The sequence below is a fragment of the Pollachius pollachius genome, assembly GCF_949987615.1.
Source record: "Pollachius pollachius genome assembly, chromosome: 3".
NCBI lineage: Eukaryota > Metazoa > Chordata > Actinopteri > Gadiformes > Gadidae > Pollachius > Pollachius pollachius.
This window is the reverse complement of record NC_136936.1, coordinates 46,001,290-46,014,653: the sequence shown is the minus strand read 5'-3', so window position 1 is coordinate 46,014,653 and position 13,364 is coordinate 46,001,290.

Genomic DNA, 13,364 nt, shown 5'->3' with positions numbered 1-13,364 from the left:
ATTTTTTTTAAGCCAACACGGTTCAGCTCGTGGTTTGTGATTCTTCAATCCCTTTTTTGTGTTTGTATTTCTGTGTTTATTGACAACCGGCGGATAGAGTTACTAGCCTACATTGTGCGCGCATTGTGTGTGCGTGTGCTCTTGCCTGTGCGTGCGTCTCCCACGCTCTGTCTCAATTCACGGGGGAATCCTCAGTGTCGGATGATGAACATCGGTGATTAACCACAACACAAACCTGTACTTTGCCGGGCGATGTTTCGAATGAGGCGGACAAAAGAAGGGTTGCTCCTTGAGGTGCTTGAACGTTCTGACTCCCAGAGACAGCAGAGTGGGTGTGATGTTGGAGTGGGACAGATTAGTGGCCATGTTTCTCCAGCAGCCCTGGACCCAGCCTTTGTCTCTCTGACTGTGGAAGGATAATTGGGGGGGTGTTGAATGGTTAATTGTACCATTGGTGACCATGGTAATGAAAAGCTCTGTGCACCCCTCCCCCCCCCCCCCCCCCCCACCCTCCCAACACTCTCACCCTCTTCCTCTCCTTTCATTACCCTCTCTCTTTCTCTTTCACTGTCTCTCTTTCACTGTCCCTCTCTCTCTTTAACTCTCTCTTTTACTCTCCCTATTTTACTCTCTCTCTTTCACTTTATTTCGCCCTTTCACTCTCTCTCTCTTTCATTCTCTCTCTCCCTCTCTTTTTCACTCTCTCCCTCTCTCCCTTTTCCTCTCTCTCTTTCCCTCTCTCTCTTTCACTCTCTCTTTTACTCTCTCTCTCTCCCGCCCTCTCTATGTCTGCCTCACTCTCTCTCTCTCTGTCGCTCTCTCTTCCTGTCAAACTACTGCGGAGTCTATTGTGTCTGGGGCCGGACTGAGGTTTGTGCCAGGCCGAGGCAGACATGAGAAACGGATCGACTCCACTCCTGTGCCCGGGCCAAATGCCCCAACAATAGACTGTCTCCTTGGCGCGGTGCCACCTCCCTCTCACCCTGCGTCTCTGTAATGGCTGTGTTTTCAGCTTGTTTGTTTGTTTTCACCCGATTCCTCCTTCTCTTTTCGCCCGGGGTCGGTGGAAGGGGAACTATTTTGTTTGACATTAGTTAAACCCACCGACTTTGTTCGGCCGGAGTTACTTTGTAAGGCTTTCAAGAAATGGGAAGTGCAATTTAAAGGATGCGCTCCTCTTGCTTGTTATTCATTTCAATGAAAAATGTACGTTGCAAAAACAAGTGAAAAAGTTGATAATGAGCAGACGTGTTAATGTCTGTTATAACTGCTTGTAGATTTTGTAAAGAATGATCGTCCGGCTAGGAGGAACGTAATAAAGAAAACGTCATTCCCAGTCATTACGCATACCTGGAACACTCCGTGCATATGAAACGAAGGCTGAAGCTGAGGTGGCATGGGACTGATTAAGCATCCCAAGCAAGCTTTTATGTTTTACTCTCCAAATAATTACTCTAAATATGATATAATTCACGTTTTTATCTTCCTTTTGACTCAAAGGGCTGTCGTTTTCACGAGGAGACAGACCCATAGGCTATATTTTCTTTCCCTGGTTATAATTGTGTACCGTTCCTGAAAGAGCACCTTAATAGTTGTGCTTTGCATAAATCTTCCAAAGCAGAAGTAACCAATTTGGATGCGGTTTGCCGGTGTTGTCTGTTCTGTGTAATTCCACGTGACATTTATATTATTTGTGCAAGTGATATAATCACTGTATGCGTAGCAGATTTATTTAAATACATGTCTGCGGTATTCCCTGAGAGAGTAAATTACAATTAACACGATTATAACCTCACAAAATTGTGACGGGAATCAATTAGGCTGCGAGCACTATTTCATAGCCCTGTAATGTCTCGGTGAAGATTGGATTCATAAATTATGAGGGACAACGCAGGCGGTGGAAATGCATGTATGCAAAACACTGTCAGAGGAAAATTAAAACGAAATGTTTTACATATTTTTCCATTAATCTAAATGGGACCCGTGTGGCAAAGACGGTTTTATTCTCCTAATTCCCTGCCCGGGGATGCTCAAATAATGACTTCATTGTTTTAATAGTGTGCAAATGACAATATATGACAAAGTAATTTCCACAAAAGATTATCGCACAGCGCAGAGATCCCTGCCGTTGTGGCAATATGGCTAATTTAATGTTAACGTTTCAAACGAAAATATGACCTCAACAAAACACACAGGCCTATGGGCTGCACGTAATGCATGGGCCTAGAAGCAGGCTATTTTGTACGCATGTTTTCCCGTATTGTATGACCATTTCTTAGTGTAATTTTACCATAATGAATTTATATATAGGCCGTTTTGTATGAGTGTGTCTGTAATACGACGAATTTCCAATGCAAAATCTTCCCAAATTGAAAGGATATTTATTAAACACCGGATGAATGTATAATTAATTATATCGAAACGATACAAAAAAAAACACGACAAAATTATATTTTCGTTTTATTTATTTAAACACTCCAAATATAAATATGTTAAAATGCATACAATTACTTCAACGTGCCTATAGGCCTGTCGCCTTCATTATTAGGATGCCGATGGTTTTCGTTTAGAGCAATCAGTTCTGTCTCATGTTTTAGTAGACTTTTTGGTGGGAATCTCAGACTCATTATTCTGTGTTCACAAAAAGCAAAAAAACTAAGGAGGTTATTTCAACCTTACAATCAACCTGCTGGACACTAGGGCCTTTCTAACACGTCGTTCCTAGTTGATGATCGTAGTCATATGTTCAGAAATTATTTTTAGCCCAATTTGCATGATTTGAGATTGTCTCGGCCTGCCTGTAACCGAGTGGTCGAGTGGTTTTGCACATGTGAACCATTGCTGACTTCATTTGAGAGGCCGCGTATTGTCCGCGTTCATGTCAGTCACGCAGGAGAGAGAGAGAGAGAGAGAGAGAGAGAGAGAGAGAGAGTGCAGTCTAAAGGATGGAAACTCATGCAAGCATTAATATTGTGTTCGATATGTGCCCTGTAGGAGAACCAATAAACCAGACGCCTTATTTCTGTTTAATTTAACGATGTACCTTTGTAGAATGGCTATAGTGGCTATCTATTTTATTTGGTTGAAACCATTATTTATTGTCGATGCCGTGAGACTTGTGAAGTTTGATGGTTAAAGCCTGGAACATAAACTCTCTCTCTCTTTTCATCCATATCTCTCTCACTCACTCATCCCCCCTCTCTCTCTCTCTCTCTCTCTCTCTCTCTCTCTCTCTCTCTCCATCCCTCGCTCTCTTCCCCCAGCCTTTCCTCGGGCCCCAGGCTCGGGGCCCTACTCTTTTCTCTTTAACGGGGACAGATCAAAGGCTGAGCGGGCCCCATCGGAGACCACTAAAACCGAGCCGCTTTGTCCGTCGTTGCTAGGAGGCTGGTGAAGTGAGGAGGGGAGCCCAGGGACATGGAAATGAAACTCGTTACAGTGTGACAAAGTTGATCCAACATTTTCGGCCTGTATGTTGGATAGGCCTACACTTTCATATATGCATAAGTTCTATTTGTTATCCCGTTATGGACCTTTTCTCCACACAAACTGTTTCTTGTCAATATTGAAAAACATCCCAAAAATATCTAGTACAACTGTTCTAGGCGATTCACTTAAACGGCGTGTATCATTGTTGTAGTTATTATTATGGTGTTATTGTTATTTGTGTTATTATTACTGTTAACTTATAGCTCATGATATTAATCGTATTAATATTATGATAAATGGGACCGTGTGAATCCTCTCTCGTACCAAAGGGTTTTGAAACTGCATCGGTAATGCTATAGGACTTTATTTTATGTATTTTAATGAGAGGGTCAGGTGTGCTTTAATGTTAAAAAACTTAATCACTGCCGTTTCAGAGGAACCCGGCCTACAGACGTCGAAGAGAATCTGGTAATTTATCTTTGTTGGGTGACACATCAGTTTAATTATCGTAAGATTAAAAAACAAAACAGGCCTTTTACAATGCTTGGCGTCTCATGTGGTGGAATATGCCCATTTGTGTTTTAAAAAATAGCTATAAATAGACCCGTATAGTGACTTACGCGTTTATTCACAACGCATAAATCGTCTGCTTGATTTGTTTTAACCATCCGAGCAAAGCACATCATTTTCTCCTGTTTTCTTTGACTCCTACGATTACAACACGGTCTCCTGGCTTCAGAAGCCCCTTGCCTTTCATGACCCTCTCTCTCTCTTCTCTTCCGCCGGCTCTTCTTATGTGGAGCTCTCCTTGTTATGATGGAGCCGAACAGGTGGAGGCCGGAGTCCCGCCACGGGCACCTGCACGCTCAGCTGCGCGAGGCTTGTTATTGCTGCCGCTGCATGAACACACACACACCCACACAGACCGACACTCACCAACACACACACACACACACACACACGCACGCATCAACGCATGCACGCACACACACACAACATAACTCCGCTAACAATCACAAATATGAGTTTACTCTCTTTTCCATTGCAGAAAGGTAACACTCTTAATCATTTCTACTTTCTCTATTTTGTTTTTTTTCTTTCGCTCGTTCATACTGCGAGAGAGAGAGAGAGAGAGAGAGAGAGAGAGAGAGGCGGGCAGTGAAGCATTGTGCATCACATTTTTTTTAAAGCTTGCAGGCGTAAATGTTAATGAAAGCCGTTGCTAAATTTTTACTTGATGCCTCAACACTTGAAGAGCTTCCAGGGAAAACCACTTCAAAATCACTTGAGCAGGCATATGGCCTATAGGCTGTGTGTTTAAATTGTAACCAAGTGCACATACCCACTTGGCTGTCTCTCGCCTGTCATGCTCCGGACTCGGCCTCATTATGACGCCATCTAATCCAATTAAACAGCATCACCCTGAACCACGCGCAGGACACGTATATTACCCCGCTCTTTTCTCTTTCAAGTCGCGGACAAGCACACTTGGTTTTGGGTGAAAAGGAGAGTCAAGAGCCCTTCCTAATCCCGAGCAGAACGGAGGAGTGATTGAAAAGTGGAAGAGCACCCTCGTTATAAAAGTCCTCCAGAAAGTTTTTTTCCTTTTCTTTTAATGCTGAGGTTGAGGTTCCGTTTATCCACTCAGTGGAGGCTCTCTAAATAGGCGTTCGAATGATTAGTTCGTTTTCTATTTTGACTAAATTGATTAAAACAGGGACAAAGGTGGGACAAAAGTTTGCTTTTTTATCAATCTTTATTAATTCAGCTTTTTTTGACGACCTATGCCTACTTTATATTAAGTGTAAATATCGCCTTTCGTTGATATCAACGAGTGGATGATAAATCCACTCGTTGATATCCAAAGAAAGCGTAATTTTCCATTTTGAGTTTATTGACATCAGGCGAAGTTTGCATTCTTTACATTGTATCCTATTTGACATGTGCCATAGGGGGGCCTATTTAAAACGAAAAGCCACTTTAAAATAAGGTCTGCACTAAGAAGATATCTAAACTTACTAACACATTTTCTGCAAACGATGACTTCATCTATTTCCATATGGCTCTAAATAATGTCCATACTCCTCACATTATTTTCGCTGAACTTTCTCTGGGTCAATATCCGAGTCGGTTCTCGTGGCATCTTTGCTAATGTATGCAGTGTTGGTGTAAACATGGCCGTTATTATCCGTTATTTAATTCATTTTGGGAATCTTCACTATAGGAGTTGTGACAGGCGAGGCAGAGGCCAAGTGTGAGCGGAGTCACACCTCTCGTCTCCGCTGTACAGCTCTGGACTCCAGGAGCCCGTGTAATGAGGGTACCTGTGGGGCCCCTCTTGGATGCAGAGTGGCACTCACCTCCACCGCAGCCAGTCAGAATATTTGTGCGCAACCACCATCACTCCCTGCGCTCCCCTGGGCAGAGCCTGCAGCACTGTCTTCGCCAAGGGTTACTATATTCTATGCACGTCTTTTTGACAATGATATAAATGTGCATATATAGTGATTCTGAGGTGTGGGGGGGGGGGGGGGGGGGGGGGGGGGGGCGTTCGATGGCACTTTGTTCTCTTATTCAAGGATCGTCCGTCAAACGGTCAGTCAGGCGCATTTTCCATCAGCAGACACATTGATTCTGATGATAAATAAAAGCATTATACATAACAACAATTGAAATATTAACTGTCTGACTATCTTCCCAGAGGAAATTAATGACTACAAAAATAACTTGGTGACATTGGTAATTAATCACCTTAAAGGTAATGCACCCACTTAAGCCTCATAATCAATACAAATGATGCATTTTCCCCTCTAATGGAATATGTGGGGTATAAATCTGTTAGCATCCGGTATTACCATCAGCCATCAGTTATGCTAGGTAAATATTGCCACCTCTGTAGGCTTGGTGTCACTAAGATAGATTGTCGGTGATAGTTTCTGGGATATGCTGTCATTTACCATGGCAAGTGTCAGGAAGGGCCAAAAGGTGGCCGTCCCCAATGGAGCTGGCCTAATTATACAATTAGTCTTGTGATCGGGACAGTCCATGGCTCAATATCCTGTGGGACACACAGACACATTATGGCTGTCATCAGTATCTTCACAATAAATACAACAGCTTGCACTGGTAGGTGTGCTGCAAATGGCTTCTTAATACCAGTATAAAATATGAGATGGTGCGCGTCATTATTTTGGTCCATATTGAGATTTAATCGTGATGAAAAACAACAATGAATGAACATGGTTTGCCTAGGAGTTTAAGGTCACAATAGCAAAAAGTGCTTTACCCAGCTGCATTAATAACATAGGTCATCTTGCTATTCAATCATTCATCTTCTAAACCTAATCTGAGGCCTCCATACACCAGCACCTCATCTCTTTGAAGCTTTGGGTCAGTTGGAGACCTCGATATCTCATTGCCTATCCAACCGGATTTCCTTTTGGGCTTATCGCTGGTCAGTTGGAAAACATCAAGACTTCCATATTTGCTTCTGCCCATCCACTGCCATCTGTCATTGCCAATACCAAGTTTGCTTGAAAGACATTGGCGTGGGGCTTGTGATGTGTGTCAGAACCCCCATGCACCGACACCTTCATACGGCCAGCGGGGGGGGGGGTCTCCTCTCCGCCTGGCTGGTAGGTTGGGATGAGCTCTGCAGCGGTGGCTCCATGATGGACCCTCTCCTTGGGCTTATCGCGTTGGATTAGAACCTGCAGATCATGTGCAATGGGGATGCAATGAAGATTGTCTGGTTACAGCAGTGCTTCGCAAAGTTCGCAGACATGATGAAAATAAGGAGGGCTAGGGCTCCGCAGACCGTGGTAAACGGCAGCGCCTGAGCCGATCCCCGTGTCTTTCACCTCTTGTTTGGGAGGATGTCTCCTTGTCTCGCGAGGTGATTACGCAAATGTGTGTCTGTGTCTCTCTGTCGGCACGTCAACACTCTTTCTTCTGGGTCTAATCCAAGGTAGGAGTCCCACTCTCCAGCTGAGAGGGGACGACACCTACCACTGTGGAAGCTGGCCTTCTCTTCAATAAACCCACAGATGCATTTGGTGTTGACCCTCTGATGGTGCAGACGTGATCATTTCACAAATAATCCCGGTGTGAGGCCCATCTGGGCACAAGGGAAGAGGTGATTGTTGGAAAATGAGCAAACAGACTATGTGGGGGAAAAATTATATAGCCCAAAGCCCAGAGATTGCAGATACACAGAAATCTGTTTTTTATCTGAAGTCCCAGGCTCTGATAATAATTTCTATAAATACACACAAATTTCATTTAATTGTGAGATTTCCATATATTTCTAATATTTATTTGTGGAATAGTGTTAATTATTCTTGTGTCTTTTGGACTGCACATTCTGAAAACATCATCATTGGTTGTTTTTGCTGTAATGAAGTACAGGGTTGACCCTGTCATCCAAACAGAGATTTCAAAATGTTCTGCGGATGGGACGATGTAAAGCAGCCTTCCTATTACATTACACATGGGTGCAAACATACATGTCCAACCTTAAAAGTCCATCTGCTTCCCATTGGTACATTAGGGTTCAACCTTTTCCTGCACCTGGCCGCCCTAGTTTCCTAGAACGTTCAAGCCTACATCCTGCATTTAGGGGCTTTTAGAAAAGCCCTGTCACTCAATAAGAGACTACTGGGGTAGCATACTTACGATTATCTGCACTCTGGGCTGTACCTTATGGCCGATGGGCTGCATGAGGGCCAGGTAGCGAGGCCTGGCTCCCGTGGTTGTCCGTGGACGACCTTGCTCCCTTCACCTACTGGCTTGGAGTGGCTCCCAGTCCTGGGATGGGGCTTTGGACCGGCCCCAAGTCTCTACCCCCACAGATGTTACTAAGCCGCAAGATATTATGTCAGTTCTCACAGACGGTCAGGACCTCGAATGATGTATCTAGTGCTTCTGTTAGTGAATGGGTGTAAAGTAAAAGCGAGGAATTGATGTAAAGTAGGAAATTCTGTGTGACATTTTGGAAAAGCAGCATGGCAACAGATTGATTTTCTTTTTTTCTTTGTGAAACATTCTACTGACATTTGATTTAATTTTTCCTAAAATGGTAATCTTTGTTGTAATTGCTTACTGCCGAACATCTCAACATTCATTTCAGAAAAAAAAATGAAAAGCATAAAAAACGAGCCAAAAACCTACCTAAAACACAGAATGCATTCATAAATTGACTTGATGTGAAATCTGTATCATTGAATGCATTTACTTATATTTTTTGTTTAATATTGAAGATAACAATGGGAAAGTTATCGTCATCTGGTGATGACAAATACTGTCACTATAACTCTTGCACTACAAATCGTGTGCTATTTTTAGAAACAGAATGTTAAGGCTTTAATGTGCATACAAGTCAATTAAACACTAGTTGCCTTTTTTCAGTTCACTTCTAAAATAACATTTTTACTGAAAATGATAAACAAATAAATGATGATGTGTTCACTGAGTAATTGATTTAATGGCGTTCTTATGGAACTATTAAAACCAGGTACAGGTCACTCCTCTAAACCCCGGCGCGCCCATTGTCGGATGCTTAACTACCGCACTCCTGTTTGGAAAGACATCGGGGCTAATAGGTGAAACCGCAGCTGCTGAAGTTGGGAGTTGATCGGAGACAGAGTTCTCGATTTGGGCAGCTGTTAATTCACTGTAGGCCAATAATATAGTGAGGCCTACATTGACAAAATATTGTTTTTGCTTAAATCTTTAATTTAGGCCTATGCATGTTCCTAAAAGTTGCAGTAGAATACTAAGAAGGCCCACGTCTTTGCATACAGCTTGACGCACTTAAAATAAAACAGGGTTGATTTGCTCGGGTATGGCAATTTTATGATACCAGCGAACCGGCCAAAAAATGCTTGTAAAAGAAAAGAAAAGTGTAATAAAGTGGCATTTCATTGTTTTCTGGTTTGAACAACAAAGAAAAATAAGGATTTGAAGAAAAGTAATATATAATGAGTAATATATTAAGAGACATTTTTATATTTTGAGTTTTAAGACAGGCTATGTATAATATGCCTATATACGAACCAATTGCTAAAGGGGATTTAACAACACAATGAAGAGTGGCAATAAATGAGAAAAACAATTGGAACACTGAATCTGTTTTCAATAAATAGCCTATATTTTTGGTGATATTTAGCTTTTGTTTTATAACTTCACTGAGCCAAATACAAGGAAGAACTTACAATCTTCAAAATTTTTTGTTTCTCCGCATTTCGAACAATGTGTCTCATGATGGATGTATTTGGTGGGCTTGTTTGACATGAATAGTTATTTAATTCCTAGGGGTTCATTCAAAATCTTAAAAAGACAACAACTTGATAATGTGTCATATATAAACCATATATATCACACAATTGGCACTTTTTAGTGTCAAATGCAATATCTAAGAATAAATATACAGTTCCACATCCAACTGTTTGATTGAATATTGCAGAGACCAATAGTGGGCCAAGATCCTCCTCTTAATGTAACGCTGTTTGACTTCAGTTATTTTAAATATTTTTCCAAATACAGCTCTAGCTGTACTGTATGCTGTATTTGTTTGTACTGCTCAAGCATTACAACCCCCATCTCCGAGAGACTGAACTCCTGCAACAAGGTGCAGCTGTGTTTTTGTGGGCCACTCTGTCACACCTGCTTTTCAGACATAAGAACGCGACACGATTTGATCAACTTCGAGCTGACAAAAACATGTTGGTGAAAACTGCGACAACATTTTCACTGGTAATCGCAGAAAGGCAAAAATGGATCGGGGGGGTCGTGGGAGGGGGTTTCTGAAAAGTGACAATGTTATTCTGGCCACCGCGCCATCAGAACCAAGTCTGCCTGCAGCTTCTTTTAACAGAAACATTTTCAACTTTCTGACCAGACGGGATCATCCCCGCACACCATTTGACCGGCTTTGTTCTACCAACATTCAGAAAGATAATCCTTGTAAAGTCAGACAAGACAGCGTTTGTTTTGATTCCACGGTCGTCCGAGAAATGATCATTCAGTCCCTTAAAGGGCGGAATGGAGGAGAAGCAGCGCCGTTCTCCCCTCGACTCCCGCTTTGTCCTTTCCCCAAAGTGGCGTCTGGATGTCTGACTCCGCCGGTTACTGATTTGCAGGCAGTATCTTAAGGTGGCCCATGTAAGTGATTTTCACGGACATCCCACTAAAGGAGAACAAATCGCTGACAAAGGAGTTCCTTTCCTATTCAGTAGCGTCGTTAGGACAACCAAAAAGTATTTCTCAGATAAGTTCTACTTCAAAGCGTTTCTCGTTGAAGGGTGACTGCTTCACTCCTTTTATTAAGTCCCCCCTTTTCATGCTGCAGGAACCATCTCTTTGGTTATTCTCCATCTTGTTTATTTTGCAACCTTAATGGTGCTCTTGTTTTATAAATGGAGCCTACAAGAGTAAGATACACTCCAGCCCACAAAAGCAGCGTTGTGCCAAGGACCTTAAGACGTGGGAATAAATTGTGGTTCGAGAAGCGTAAGGGGTGACATGGACTTTCTATTATACTACTGATTTTATACAACTTATATGGCTGCAGTGGCCGCTTGCCAGTAGGGAATACGAAGCAGCTGTATTGGCCCTTCTGCGAAGCCCAAAGTTAGCACTGTTTGGCTTTTATGGGCATGACACTCAACAAAAATAATAAAATGTGTACAACTTCAACCTATTAAATGACCCCATTTTCAATTTAATGCATAGCCTACACAAAATCCTGTTTTGCCTTAGGGTCAAATAAGGTCAAGCAATATGAGGTTATTAAAACGTTAATTAAAAACAACACACCCCTGTGAAAGTTGATAGGCCGTCAAAATGTACTTCTGGTCACAAATCACCCATTTCAAGCGAGGATATTGTGGTCTGCGATTATAGTTCATTTAGTTGCAGTTAGCGGTTTTCATCTGGACATATTCAAACGCGAGCGTCTCACTGCCCAATTGCCATAGAAATCCTAACGCGCCATGAAGAGCGTCAATAGAACCAGCCTTCCGCTCTGGAGCAGCAGCCTTTGAAGTGGCGTAATACTGACGTTGGTCAATTTTGGTTCTATAGACGGGGCAGGCACCACTTTGAAAGTGAGATTGTGCGTCGTTTTAATGGAGTAAATAAGAAGGGTCTTGTTTTATACACTCTATACAAGGTCTGTCGTATTGTTAGATGCCTTTTATCTTTTATTTTTTCCCATGAATGATTCATGCCTCGGTTGCTTTGTGGTGCCCTGCCTTTTGGAGGCTACGCCGTCAGGGGCCCATAGGTTTGTCTATTAGGCTGGTGATTGGTTTTATACCAGAGACTGTTTTGCCCATGTGCAGCATAACAGTCAGATGTAAAAACAACAACAATTGCCAAAAAATAACAAATACGTTGTGGGCTACATGTATCTCTGTATCGTTTTTTATTAAGTTGGCATGTGTTGAATTTTTCAGTTTTGCTTTCTTTTTTGCATTAGGTATGAAACAAGGAAAAACTGGAAAACTATGAAGTCACTACTACACAGTTATAATAATTAATTTAAGAACTTAAAAGATATTCCACTGTAACTTCCTGACATCATTAAATATCTTGATAACACATATTTTAAGCAATTGCACTTGTTAACTTGTTATGTTGTGTCTTTTTGTGTTCCTTCTTGTTTTGTAGCATGTTTGTTTACGGAATGTTATGTATTGGAAACAGTAATGTTCTGCAAAATCATAACTGATTCATCTTTTTATCCATCATATCCAACAGCATCATGCACTTCAATGAGAAAAGACAGATCACTACAAAAAGGACATGCGAGAAAGGGATTTTTCACATTACAGACTATTCAAGTATTTTTTTTCCGTTTACAGAACACAACAAAAGCATCCATTCAACATATCACCAAAACTGATACTATTATTCTTTGGTGTCTCTGTAATTTCAGTAAAACACTGATACCAGCGAATAAATTACAATATACAAAACAACATTTTCGGAATTAAAACTACAACATTCACAAGCATAGATACACTTACATTTATACAAAGGGACAAAGGCTGTCACTGAAGACATTTAGGGTCTTGAGAGACGTACTCATATACTCTTTAACGAGCATTACATTGGTGTATTTTGATACATAAAATATAGTTTTAAATAGTTTTTTTAAATATTACAAAATCCTATCCAAACAAATGTATGGTATAAATCTCAAAAGTTATGAGAACCCTAAAAATACCCAATTAGTTGCCTATAACACTCCATGTTGGCCTTTACAAATGATCACATTACATCTTCGAGAAGGCTGGGTCGTCCTCATTATCATGGAATACTTACACATCATGGAAATATCAACAAGATACCACCGTTACCATAACTATTTGTTGCCATTCAAACCCTGCATCTGACAATGATTTACAGGCAAGTATTTAACTCCCAGAATGTGAAAAGAGATCTTACAGGCAACACCACCATATCAAGAGTATTGCCACATAATGCACGATACCGTACATATTGCCTTAATGGATACAATGTTTGTTCTTCAAAATTCATACCTTAGATACGAAAAATGTATTAATCCCCACATATAAAAAAGATTTCCGGTACTAAGGACAATTTCCAGCATGTAAACAAACGTATACGTGAGTGTGAATTCAAAAGTATGTAGGATTTGATTGGCAAAAATCTGCCCAATTATGGATGCACATCAAAGGCAGTTATATCCTTCATTGTCGACCTCCATCCCATGTCAGCAATTAAGTGATCACAATGTGAGCGCAATAGTAGAGTATTACAATTTATACAAGTGATATTAAAAAGGACAAATGAATGCACACCATGATCCATTCCCCCCCCCCCCCCAAAATAAGTGCACAAGCCAGGACAGGCCACATTGACGACTAGAAAAAGTACAACTGGGTCTTGGGACTGCGGTGAACTCCTTA